The sequence below is a fragment of the Homarus americanus genome, unplaced genomic scaffold (genome assembly GCF_018991925.1).
Source record: "Homarus americanus isolate GMGI-L3 unplaced genomic scaffold, GMGI_Hamer_2.0 scaffold48406, whole genome shotgun sequence".
NCBI lineage: Eukaryota > Metazoa > Arthropoda > Malacostraca > Decapoda > Nephropidae > Homarus > Homarus americanus.
In genome coordinates, this window is record NW_024753828.1 from 6,614,958 (window position 1) to 6,628,770 (window position 13,813).

A 13,813-nucleotide genomic window follows, 5' to 3' on the forward strand; every position below is an offset into this window, starting at 1 on the left:
ATGTTTCAGTTAATGCAACTTATTTTAACATTAACGGCATTAATGGTAATACAGATTTGGCAATGCACAGCTGATTGCACCTATATCATTATTGATCAGATTCATAGTCAATATCATTATTATTAAGGTCTACTATTCGTGTGGATTGGTATTGGCTTCTTTAGCTCTGTCCTTTGTGACGACCCGGAAACAACCCTTGGTCAAACTATCGTCTGGCTGTCCCACCACACCATATCACCTTCATCCCCACTGTACTTCGTCACGCCTAGTAAATTGGCAACCTTGAGCCTGGCAGCACTGTTTGTAAACTTTGTGGTCAACCGACTCTCACACCCTCCCTCACTACATCCTCACTTGCCCTATGACCTCCTCCTACAGATCCCCAGCCATTACCAACACCTCTTCCCTCCCTGACCAGATATCCCTCCTCCTAGTGACAAGCATGGCACTTGACATTATTAGGGACCTGCCACACTTTGCCATAAACAGATAAATTGTACCGGGAATTTTCCTCCCACACAGTCATCATTCTGTCACTTTATGTAACTTGCTGACAAAACCCATGACCCTTCAGGCTTTTACTCCTTAATGCATGAGTCATAAAGGCAAGTATGAACTCCGCATGCTTCCCAGATGGGCGCTGTAAACGCTTCTGCGCTTCACCTTGCACAGGATGTAAGGGGGTGCCAAATAAACTAGCCCCCTCGTGGACAATCTAGAAAAATTCTAAATCTGTCGTCTGGCGTGTATTCGTTTGTGTGTCACCTCGTTGCCAGCCCGGTGAGCCGTCATTCAGAATGGCCACCTAGCCTCACCTCCCGATCGAGCAAGATGTCCTCGTTATTATGGCTCTTGACTGTACTTACAGTACAGTATATCCTAACCGTAGTCTAGAGGTTACAGCATCTTGTAATCTAGTGATCTTGTTACTTGCTCCATATACATGTTTTACTTGATACATCTCATCATAGTAAACAAAGGATTGGCTAGTGCCAGTTTGCACTTGTCTACAGGCTTCAAATACTGTACATCAACAAGTACTTTTATGTATAGAGTTTTTAGGGTTCGGTTTGACTGTCCTAGATTGTATTAAACATTGTCAGCACCATTGAAGTGTGTGAGTAAGCACCAGTGAGGTGTGTGTGTGTCAGCACCATTCAGTGGAGTGTGTGAGTGTCAGGACCAGACAGTGGAGTGTGTGAGTGTCAGCACCCATCAGTGGAGTGTGTGAGTGTCAGGACCAGACAGTGGAGTGTGTGAGTGTCAGCACCCATCAGTGGAGTGTGTGAGTGTCAGGACCAGACAGTGGAGTGTGTGAGTGTCAGCACCCATCAGTGGAGTGTATGAGTGTCAGGACCAGACATTGGAGTGTGTGAGTAATTTTCTCCATGTCTCTCGTACATGTGAAGACCCACTGATTCTAGGTATACAGACGCCTGAGGTAACCTTTCTCTCTGTTTCACATCATGATTAAACACATAACACTACTTTAGGTTAGGTTAGGTTTGGTTAATTTAGGTTAAGTTACGTTTGGCTAATCTTCAGGTGAGTCAATTCCTCTTAATAATGTCACTCTTTTATTAGAAAGATTCACATTTTTCTCTCAAGGACGCAATGAACATTTTACTGTATACAGATAATTCACAACAACAACAACACCAACTGGGTACTAGAAGAGATAATGGGGCTGATAAGGAGACAGCTAGGAGATACGTGTAGCACTTATACCCGCATCCGTGTCCATCTGAAACAATGATGACGTGTTTGTGTGTATGTGTGCAAAGTAAATATATACAGAATCTGAGAGAGAGAGAGAGAGAGAGAGAGAGAGAGAGAGAGAGAGAGAGAGAGAGAACGATGATAGACCCCAGTCATCATTACTCCTGTACTGTACGAGCAGGTGTACCAACTTATTTCGTCTCACGTCTCAAATTGTAGCGACGGAAAATCTAACGTTACATTCCGGAGGGACTGTACAGTACATAACCCTTTACCTACTCTCTCTCGCTCCCCCGTTCTCCACTGCATTATCAATATCGTTAGTGGATTCTGTGAGACCAAACTCACTAACGATATTGACCATTTGTATAACATTCCTAATTATAATAGACACTGCGTCAACACGTGACGACACAGTGGTGGTGTCGCCCTATATGTTGATATCAAGTATAACACTTCTGTAAGAGATGATTTAAAGGTTCAGGAGGAGTACATGGAGAGTGTTTTTATTGAATTACGCAACGACACACGAAATATCCTAGTAGGAGTAATCTACAGAAGACCCCCACACTAATGTAAGGAATTTTCTTGATAAATTTTCGGAGCTTATCACTATCATAAGTTCAGAGAGAAAACATTGTTACATTACAGGAGATTTCAACCTTGATCTAGTAAAATCAGAAACCGACACCTCAGTATTAGACCTTCTTGCTACCTGTCATTCTAAACTCTTCTTCAACACTATAACCAAACCCACTAGAGTAACTGCCACCTCTGCCATTGTGATAGATCATATCTGGACAAACAACACTCCTAACAATCTTGCAAGTGGAATTATTTATAACAATATCTCAGATCACTTCCCAGTTTTTGCCATGTATAAAACAGCCACAAGACCTGAAAGGTCTAGTAGAGTCTCCATGCAATACAGAGACTACTGCACCGACAACATGCTCCTTTTGAAAACAACCTAATTAATGCTAACTGGGATCTTGTCTATGCCTCCGACAACCCTAACGTGAACAGCTGCAACTTCTCTTGCATCTTCAATGCTTGGTTTGATAAATGCTTCCCGCTCAAGACTAAGTCAGTGAAAACTGTATCCATTTCCAAACCCTATATCACAAGCGAAATTAAGATAATGATAAATGAAAAACACAAACTCCAAAGGAAATTTGCAAAAAGACCCATAACTTTCGATGATGCTTACCGAAGTATCAGAAATAGAGTAACTCAAGCAGTTAGAAACGCCAGACGTAACTATTATACAAATAAACTCCAGTCAGCAGCAGGTGACAGTAAGAAAACCTGGAATGTCATAAATTCTATTCAGAACAGGAACACTCAGCCTTCGGCCCCGCACTCAGCTTTTATGATAAATGATTCGGTTGTAACGGAACCCTCCCCCATTGCCAACCACTTCAATGAATATTTTATTAATGTTGGCAAAAATCTTGCAGAGAGCATCCCAGATCACCTTGGGGAATTTAGAGCCTACCTGCAAAACAGACAGCAAAATGAGCTGTTCTTATCCCCTGTCACAGCAGATGAATTACTGGCCATCATAAAAATGTCCAAAGATGCAGCAGCAGGCGAAGACAATATACCAACGAGCATCATTAAGAAAGTAGCCCACTTATTACTACCTGTTCTCCTCCACATTTGTAACTCCTCCTTCACTAGTGGTGTCTTTCCGGATAAACTGAAAATTGCTAAAGTTCACCCAGCATATAAAAAATCTGGGGACAAAGGTCTCTTCAAGAATTACCGCCCCATATCAGTCCTCCCAGCCTTGAGTAAGATACTGGAGAAGCTAACATGTAGTCGACTAAAGTCCCTCTGCAATGCCAATAACATCTTCACAGACTCCCAGTTTGGATTTAGAGCTAGAAGGGCGACTGAGAGTGCTCTGCTATTCTTTACTAATGACATCTTAAATTCCTTTGATGACAGTCAGTTCACAGTCGGTATATTCTTGGACCTCTCTAAAGCCTTCGATACTGTCGACCATACCATCCTCCTTTCAAAATTGAACATTACGGCATTAGGGCCCTGTCCCACAATTGGTTTACCTCATATCTGTCCAACAAGATGCAGTATGTCTGCTATAATAATCACCAATCTAACTCCTCGCCAATCTTGTATGGCGTCCCTCAAGGTCCAGTACTGTTTTTGTTGTACAGTAACGACATAGTCCACGCCAGCACACTCATAAAATACAACTTATTTTCAGATGATAGTAATCTCTATGCCAGCAACTCAGACCTCCATTCCTTGATGAAAACTATGAACACCGAATTGACTAAAGTCAGGACCTGGGTAATACATAATAAACTGTCCTTAAACCTTGAGAAAACACACTACATAATCTTTCACAGAAGGAAAAACTTACCCCCAAACTTGGACCCCCTGTACCTTGATAATACAGTCATCAAACGCGAACAAAATACTAAATTCCTCGGAGTTATTGTTGATGAGAAACTTAACTGGAGAAACCACATACAAGCCATTCACAGTAAAGTCAATAAACAGTGCAGTATCATGTATTACACTCGACAGTCACTCACTCTCACAGCAATGAACGAAATCTATCATGATCTTGTTTACCATCACCTGATACACTATCACACACTATGAGGGCCTCTGGCTCTTCAAAAACACAATCTCTGGTTACTGCACAAAAGAGAGCTGTAAGGACAATGACCTACTTGAAAAAAACGGATCACACAAACGAAAAATTTGCTAAATTGAAAATGTTAAAATTCGAAGGTATTAACACCTACTGCTGTGCCCTCTTTGTTTACAAATATATCAATCACTTACTTGACAATAATTATTTCCAGTTCCGGAATAATCAGAGATTCAACTTAAGGCACCCAGAGCTACTGAGACCACCCCCCATGTGCTCCTCTCAGTCCCAGACCTCCATAAAAAATAACAATGTGAAGGTGTGGAACAACTTACCCCCACCCATCCCAGCAAACACTACTCTTCCTTCCTTTAAATCATCTCTTAAAAATTATGTATTGTCTAAGTATTAATATTGCTTGTAATACTTACTATATTTACAGTACCTGCTTTTATTGTCCCAGTAAAACCGTTTTATCGGAAAGTATCATGTAAATAGATAAGAAATTACCATTGCAATAAACATAATTGCCAACGAGACATAATCTTGACTGCTCTGTCCTCTTGTTCAACCTTAATACTGTACAACCCATGTTGTACTGCTCCCCATTATACTTATGTTTTTCAATTCCACTGTAATTTATGTATATACTTATAATATAAAAAAAATTAATTAAAAAAATAATAAATAACTGAAATATATAAATATTGAAGCGATAACCATGGTAACATTATGAGATATTCTTATTACCACCATGCTGTTGTACTATTCCAGATGTTACTAAATTTTACATAATACTTCCTTGAGATAAATGTATGTATAGTATATATCAGGTGCCTAAAAGAGAGCTCAGGTTCTCAACTGGCTCAGCCATGTTAATATTGTTATTATTATTCACTCTCTATCTGTGTTTATTTGGCTAAATAAACTGTTTCAATTCAACCTATGTGGTCACGCCACGACTGTAGTAGTAGTTTTTTTTTTTCATGGGCACCCCCCTACATCCTTGTGTAAGGTGAAGCGCAGAAGCGTTTACAGCGCCAAACAGGGAAGCATGCTAAATTCATGCTTGCCTTTATGTCTCATGAGTTCAGGGCGTAGAAGCCTGAAGAGTCAAGGGCGTAGAAGCCTGAAGAGTCAATGGTTTATGTCTAAGCAAGTTATTGGAAGCTCCAACAACTTTCCGTGAATACGAATTCGCAACTCTCGATTTACAGCAGGTACCTACTTTGCTGCTAGGTGAACAGGGACCAAGGGAGGCTGGGAACTGTGTTCGAACAACTTTCCACTAGCCCGGAATCGAACCCTTGACATCTGGCTTGTGAGGCAAGAGCGTTACCGCTCTACTCACGTATTTTCGGCCCCAGGCCCTGATGTGAGTCACTGACCTGTGCCCTGGTGGGCGAATCCCGTAATATATATATATATATATATATATATATATATATATATATATATATATATATATATATATATATATATATATATATATATATATATATATATATATATATATATATATAATCAACGGCCTCACCAGCAAGGAATCGAACCCTCGACCTACTGGGTGTGACTAGGGAACGCTTACCGGCTAGGCCACAAGGACACTAAAAGCAGTTCTAGACTCTGTTATATTTCACACAAAGCCTGTTCATCGAGCTGATGGCGCCGTGAACCTCATTGGGAAACTGCCCGTGCCTCTTATGTGGTGTCAGTAGCATTTTACCGAGTCCAGCTGGTATGAAACGCGAGGTACATATATATACTTCATTTTTAGTCCATATAACACGTGGACTTTGAACATATAATCAACGACCTCACCAGCAGGGAATCGAACCCTCGACCTACTGGGTGGGACTAGGGAACGCTTACCGGCTAGGCCACAAGGACACTAAAAGCAGTTCTAGACTGTTATATTTCACACAAAGCCTGTTCATCGAGCTGATGGCGCCGTGAACCTCATTGGGAAACTGCCCGTGCCTCTTATGTGGTGTCAGTAGCATTTTACCGAATGCAGCTCGTATAAAACGCGAGGTACATATATATACTTCATTTTTAGTCCATATAACACGTGCACTTTGAACATATAATCAACGACCTCACCAGCAGGGAATCGAACCCTCGACCTACTGGGTGGGACTAGGGAACGCTTACCCGCTGGCGGTGTACCGAGCAGTTGGGATCTGCTCGGGAAAGTCTCTGGGCGCCACGCCTAACTCCTTGCAGTGCTCCCACGACAACAAGGGTGTAGCGAGAGTAGGCTGCACGTCGATCCATCCGTGACACGACCTATCGCCGTAGGTGATCTCAGCTTGAAAGAAGTCCACAGCGTCCGGCATCTGGGAACCGTCTGTATTGTAGTACTGCAGCTGCGGCGGTGGTCCCAGGTCGCGTTTGGTGAGGCCTAGTTTCTGGAGGTGCTTCAGGCCTATCACTGTAGTATCAGCGCCGGTGTCCGGTATCACCTCGATGTGACCCGACACATCACCGTGTGTGACGGCAACGCGGATGGTAGGGGAAGGGGTAGCCCTGGGGCGTGTGGTCGAATCCACCCTTCTCATGTGACTCAGCTGCTGCTTGGGGCTGCGTGGGCCATCTGAAGGGGGCTGCGTGTGAACCACCCCGAGGGAAGTGCGCTGCTTTCATCCTCGTCTCGGGTTTTTGGGCTTGGGTTGGCGGCAGCACTTGTCGTTAGTGTCCATAGCGACCACAGGCCTGACACTTGCGGCCTCGTGCAGGGCACCTGTCTGTGTTAGACCAGTGGCCCTTACGGTCACATCCACGACACAGTGCGTCGGCGGCCGGGCATGTCGTGGGGCCATGCTCCTTTCCACAGCTGCCAAAGGGAGCACTAGGCGGAGGCGTGGAAGAACGTGCGGCAGCCTTCACGTTGTTGGCCGCCTTCTTACCCTTCTTGTATTTTGAGATAGCTCTCACAGCAGGTGGGGCCCGTAAGGCAGAGGTGGCGGACATGGTGGCCTCATATGACCGACATTCAGTCACTACCACCTGGAGTGTGGAGGAAGCGTCCAGGGGGATGAGTCGCTGCACCAACTCTTCTTGCCTGACATCTGTCAAGATCCCGTGCTTGATCCAGGCTTCCTAACATTCCCGGTTGTGCGCCTTGCAGACGTCGATCTCCTCCGACAAACTCTTCAAACGTACAAAAAAGTCGTCAAAGGATTCATTCTCCGCCTGCTTGCAGCTGGTGAAGGCGCGGCAACGCAAGGCTTCGTTATTCCGACCTTTAACGTGTTCCTGTAAAAGGTCGAGCACATCCGTCACTGAAGATGTAGAATCAGGAGGCACTTGCAACGTGTGCTCCAAAACTCTCTGGGTCTCCAGCGACAAACACATCCGCAGTTGGATGAGCTGTTTGTATGGAGGCATGCTGTCAAGGTCCACCATCGTGGAGTAATCTGTCCACCGCCGCCTCCACTCACGAAAAGCTGAAACGTGACGTCTGGTGAGAGGGCGGGTGGGGGTTGAACAGATGCCCTGGGAGCTGTTGGTGTAGCAAGAGTACCTGGAGGACGCTGGTGTGGTGGAGGAGGGAGGATATTGGTGCCTTGGTGCGCGATACCTGCGAGTGAGGGAGGGTGGGTTAGGGCCAGGGTCGCCAATAGTACATCAAAACGCGACTTTTCCTCCTCTCTTCGTGTCTCCTCCCTCTGAAGTTCCATCTCTCTGCGTCCCTCGTCTCTGTCGCCCATCCACCTCAGAATTGTGGCAATGTCCGTCGCTGTAGGTGAACGATGAGGGGTGGTGGGCGCATAAGCTCCATCTGTGCCTGGTAGAGGAGAAGGTGGTGGGGAGTCGTGTCTCCCATCTTGACGTTGTCCCTTCTTACTGCCCATCCTAGTATGCTTGAACTGCACTGTTTAGTATATAAAATGGCGCCTCATCAGCTCGAACCACATATATATGACATAAACAGCACAGAAATAAAGCATAGAGTTCACTGTTCTGTCCGTGAGTGCGTGTGTGCGTGTGTGTGTGTGTGTGTCAGAGAGCAGAGCATGGTGGTGGCTCTCGGAGGAAAGACTGTCAGTGTCTTCCTGGATGTCACACAAGAAGGGTGTACGCCTGCGTGCTCCGTGGGTACCACAAAAAAAACAGGCCAATGCTCAACTCTCAGCTCTAGACACACTAATACACTGACACTAACACTGCCACCGTCACTAAAACGCACTGTGACAGAGCAACACTGCACGTCGCGGCGAAACACAACGCAACACAACACAACACACTTGGAGTCGACTCGCACATCGCCCATCACCCGCAGTCGCACATCGCCGGCTATCTGTCCATTGTTCACACACTTGTAAGTCCACAGATCCTACTCACTGCGCCATGAAGGTTCCAAGTGTTCCCGGAAGAAGGCAGTGATGGGTAGGGAAACACCGGGTAACACTGAAGTCCATTTATTAACGGATAGGAGAAATACAAGTGGTGACTAGCGTGTGCCATGCACGAGGCACGGAGTCAGACTGAGACATCCTTGCCATATGGCAGCCTCGGGACAATTTTGCCACATAACACGTGCAGTGTTGCCACGTAATTATATACATAGGTGCTACTCGGCACAGTAGCTTATGTACAAGGTTGCTACTCGGCACAGTAGCTTATGTACAAGGTTGCTACTCGGCACAGTAGCTTAGATACATAACCTACAACGGTGGAGGAAAGTACCAGCTCATACAGTGTGGCTCTCGCTTCCTCACCGATGCTGAGTCTCGCTACGCTACCATTGAGCTGGAGCTGCTGGCAGTGGTATGGGCCTTATCGAAGTGCAAGTTTTACTTGATTGGCCTACAGCACTTCGACCTCATCGCAGACTACAGGCCCTTGGTCCCCATTCTTAATCACTATTCGCTGGACGCCATCAAGAATCCCCGCCTCCAGCGCCTGAAGGAGAAGATTTTGGCCTTCGTCTTCACCGCTGCTTGGCGCGCAGGTAAGAAGTTGTGCATCTCGGATGCCCTCTCCCGCTCCCCAGTCAGCAGCCCGACACCTGAAGACGAGATGCTCAGCACCGAGGCCGGTTTCTCCGTCAGCAACATCGTCACCTTGCAGGCCGTACAGTCCCTCGCCAGCACCCAGGCCTCAGTGTCGCCACCCGACAGCGATCTGGCCCTTGAGGAACTACGGACCGTGACACGCGACGACCTCTCCTACATTCAGCTCTTGGAGAGTGTGAGGACTGGGTTCCCTCGCGATCGTTTTGACCTCCACAACGCCCTACGCCCGTATTGGAAGATACGTGAGGACCTCTACGCAGATGGGGACCTCGTCCTGTACGGTGCCCGTGTGGTCGTCCCTGCAGCTCTCCATCGTCGCGTTCTGGCCCGCTTACACAACACCCATCGTGGAGCAGAGGCCACCAAGCGCCGCGCAAGGCAGGCTGTGTACTAGCCCGGCATTGACGCGGATATCGTCAATACGGTCCGTTCCTGTGAGCCGTGCCAGATCATGCAGCCCAATCAACAGCAGGAGCCCCTCTTGTGCGACGACGAACCCACCAGGCCCTTCGAGTCCGGCTGATTTCTTCAGCACAGCTGGGAAACATTTCCTAGTTGTCGCCGACCGACTTTCTGGCTGGCCTGTGGTGGTAATCTGTGGCTCGGACACGACGTCCGCGGCCACCATTCGCCACTTCTGGCACCTCTTTCGTGACCTGGCCGTCCCCGTACGTCAACGGACGGACGGTGGGGAGTCCGCCACATCGTGTCAACACCCCACTACCCACAGTCAAACGGTCACGCTGAGGCTGCGGTCAAGGCAGTCAAGCACCTCATCCTCAAGGTGGCCCCTTCAGGCAACATAGACTGTGAGGCATTTGACAAAGGACTCCTGGAGTTACGTAATACTCCCACCCATTCAGGACGCTCCCCTGCCCAGATCCTGTATGGTCACCCTCTCCGCTCTTGCGTTCCTGCACATGCCAAGGCCTTCGCGAAGGAGTGGCAGACCAGAGCCGAGAGCTGCGACCGCCGTGCCGCTACACGTGCCCAGGACACCAAGGCTCGGAATGACGACCGTGCCCGCCCTCTTCAGCCGCTGGAGATTGGTGCCCTTGTCCGCGTCCAGGACCCGACAACGACACGTTGGGACAAGGTGGGCATAGTGATGGGCGTCGGCCGGTCGCGGGACTACAAGGTCAGGATGCCGAGCGGCTGCGTCTGGTGGAGGAACCGCCGCTTCCTCCAGCCAGTCCCACCCCCTGCTGCTAGCCCCCTGACAGAGGACGAGTCCCCTACACCTCACGAGGATCCGTCCCACAGTGCACCTCGACGCTCGGAGCGACTTAGGACTAAGAAATCCGCTCAAGACAAAGACTATGAGCGTGAGGGGGGGAGGGAGATGTAGGTTATGTCTCTATGCTACTGTGCCGAGTAGCAACCTTGTAAATATGCTACTGTGATGAGTAGCATTTATATATGTAATTACGTGGCAGCACTGCACGTGTTATGTGGCAACATTGCCCCGAGGCTGCCATATGGCAAGGCAGTCTCAGTCTGACTCTGTGGGCCATGCATGGCACACGTTAGTCACTACTTGTATTTCTCCTATCCGTTAATAAATTGACTTCAGTGTTACCCGGTGTTTCCCTACCCATCACTGCCTTCTTCAGGGAACACTTGGAACCTTCAATTTTCAAGATAACAAGTGTTTGCGTATACTCTCAGCAGTGTAGAACATTTTGGGGGTATCAAAGACAGACATAAATGGCGCAGTGAGATTTCTCAGTGAGATTAAGAGTGAATTTAGCCTTCCTGCTGGACTGTGTTGTTAATGGCGTCTCCTCTTCAGCTTCGCCAAGGATTCACAGCAAGACTACAAGCCTCAGGACTTACAGTGTTGTGAAGTGCTTTGCTGTGTAAAGTGCTGTGCTGTGAAGTGAAGCCTTCTGTGAAGTGCTGTCTTGTGTATTTTAATCAGAATTGTCTGTGCAAACTGCAGTCAGATGACTGAGGGAGCTGCCCAGCAGTACATCCCCTCCTGCTCATGGTCATTGAGTGACTGAGCAGCGAGCAGTAAGACAACTTCAGTTCAGTTGCGACTTGCACTGAGCTGCCTCTACGTCTGGCAGCACGCCAAGCCTCCCGGAAGCAAGCCATACACACACACACACGCACTCACAGGCCCACTTTATATTAAATTCTTGTGTATTACTTTAAACTTCTGTAATTCTGTGCATAGATTACAAGGGGTTGACCCGGTCTCTTGCACAGATAGAGTACAGAAGCTGTCAGCATGTCTCACAGGGATCAAAATGATACCTTGGACGATGGGGTTATGAGTTTAAGTTTGGGAGATCTCTCCCCACCCACACTCAAGCCCCACTAATCACCCACAGAATCTCCTCGTTCATCGCAAGCAAGCTCTCCTGATTAAGTGGATGGAAACTTCTCGATGCCAGGACTATGTTGCAAGGAGAGAAGAGGAAGAAATTCTGTACAGAGAGTCTGAAAGACGACGCCACGAAGATGAGCGAAGACGCAGAGAACTAGAAGATATACGTAGAAGTGAGGATGACCTGAGAAGAAGAGAGGATCAAGCCAGATTTGAAGTCTTGATTTCCCTGTTAGCCTCCCCACAACAATCTACTGCACAAGAGTCTTCTGCCACTACTAATGCTGATATGACTAGAGGTACTGGTACCTCATTTCCCAGAGTCAGTTCAACAATTCCTCAAAAGGCTGCAGCACAAACGCCTCCCTCTCTGACGTCTGACGCTTCTTATCAGATATTTCGGGAATGGCGTCGACGTTGGCAAGACTATGCAACAATGGTTGACCTGTCAAGTTTACCACAGCCTAAACAGATGATACAGCTTCGTATGTGCCTGTACTTAGAGACACAACGTACTCTCGGGCACACACTTCAAGTGCCTCCAACGACAACTTTGACTGTAGAGGCCGTGCTTGACAAGTTACAGGAACATGTTAAGGGACAGCGCAATGAAGCACTTAGAAGAAGAGAACTCCTCCAATGTAAGCAGCTTGATGGAGAATCTTTTGATGCATTTTTTGTAAGACTGAAAAGATGTTCAGAGGAAGTTTATGTTTGTCTTGGAAATTCTCAAGATTGTGAAGAGATACAACTCAAGACAATCATTTTAACGGGTATTCGAGATGAAGAGCTAGTTCAGCGTCTCATTTCACTTGACCCCACTTCCTCCCTTCAAGATGTTGTTACAATATGTCGAGCGTACGAGGCCGCCAGGTGTGCGACTTCAGCTTTACGCCCACAACCTGACCAGGTGAGGGCGGTGTCTTCCTACAGAAAGGGTAAGAAGCAGCAAGGTAGCCCCACCCCTCACCCTCCAGCTACACCTTCAGCAGTAGCTTTGTGTAACAGCTGCACGAGACAGCATGATGCCTCCCAGTGCCCAGCTGCTCAAAGCATGTGCAGAAGTTGCGACCGTCAGGGTCACTGCGCTTACACAGTCAAGTGCCCTGCTAGCAAAGTTCAGTGCAGACTTTGTGGTCGTGTGGGCCATTATGACAAATGTTGTCGTAAGAAGACACAGAAAGGACACCACCAAGGATCCAAGAAGTCATCCTCAGTTAGTGCTGGCGCGCCCCCTCCTTCTGGCAAGCGTCAAGACACTGTGCCCAGTCGTTCCTGCCGTCGTGTACATTGTTCCACAGACACGACGCCCCAGCACATCAGTGTCGTCATTTCTCATGTTAACTTGTCATCCAGTCTTCAGATGTTACCTGACACCGGTGCTGACGTCTCAGTAATTGGTCCACAACACTTAGCAAGTTTGGGAATACCCCGGAGCAACCTACAGCCCCCTCCTCAGACAACGAAACTGACAGCTGATGGTTCCAAGATGGCTCCAGCTTTGGGATCTTTCTGGGCTACTCTTACCTTTGGTAAGCAGTCATGTTCAGCCCGGATTGATGTTCATGATGGGATCCCGACTCGGCTTTTATCATATGGCCATTCTCAAGAGTTGGCCATTATTTCCAAGGAATTCCCCAAGCCTATTTTAAAGGTCACCCATGTCAACAGGTTGAAGGAACTCCCTATCTCTACTAACAAGTCCCCTTCTGATGCAAGAGCTTACCTTCTCAAGGAGTTTGCTGACGTGCTGGTTACGAAGAAATCTTTAGGATCCACACCACTCGAGCCGATGTTCGGTCCACCTATGAAGATTCATCTTAAGGATGGTGCCACACCTTTTGCCATCCACACCCCTCGTTTGATTCCTCACGCCTACAAGGAGCTAGTTAGACAAGAGCTTGACTCCATGGCTGCTCAGGGAATCATCAAGCCGGTCGGAGACGAACCTTCACCTTGGTGCCACCTTCTCGTCCCCGTTGCCAAACCTCGTGGTGGAGTACGGATCACCACCGATCTGTCAAAACTTAACCAGCAAGTTTCCCGTCCAACCCACCCTTCACCCACACCCTTTGCAGCTGTTCGACGTGTGGACCCGAAGGCGAAGTT

At 47.5% G+C, this 13,813-nt stretch overlaps 1 protein-coding gene across 1 annotated transcript in view; it reads left to right on the forward strand.

Moving 5' to 3' along the window:
• LOC121855523 (probable 4-coumarate--CoA ligase 1) overlaps positions 1–13,813 on the forward strand; it is an 85,080-nt gene that overhangs the window by 36,769 nt on the left and 34,498 nt on the right. The window lies entirely within an intron of this gene.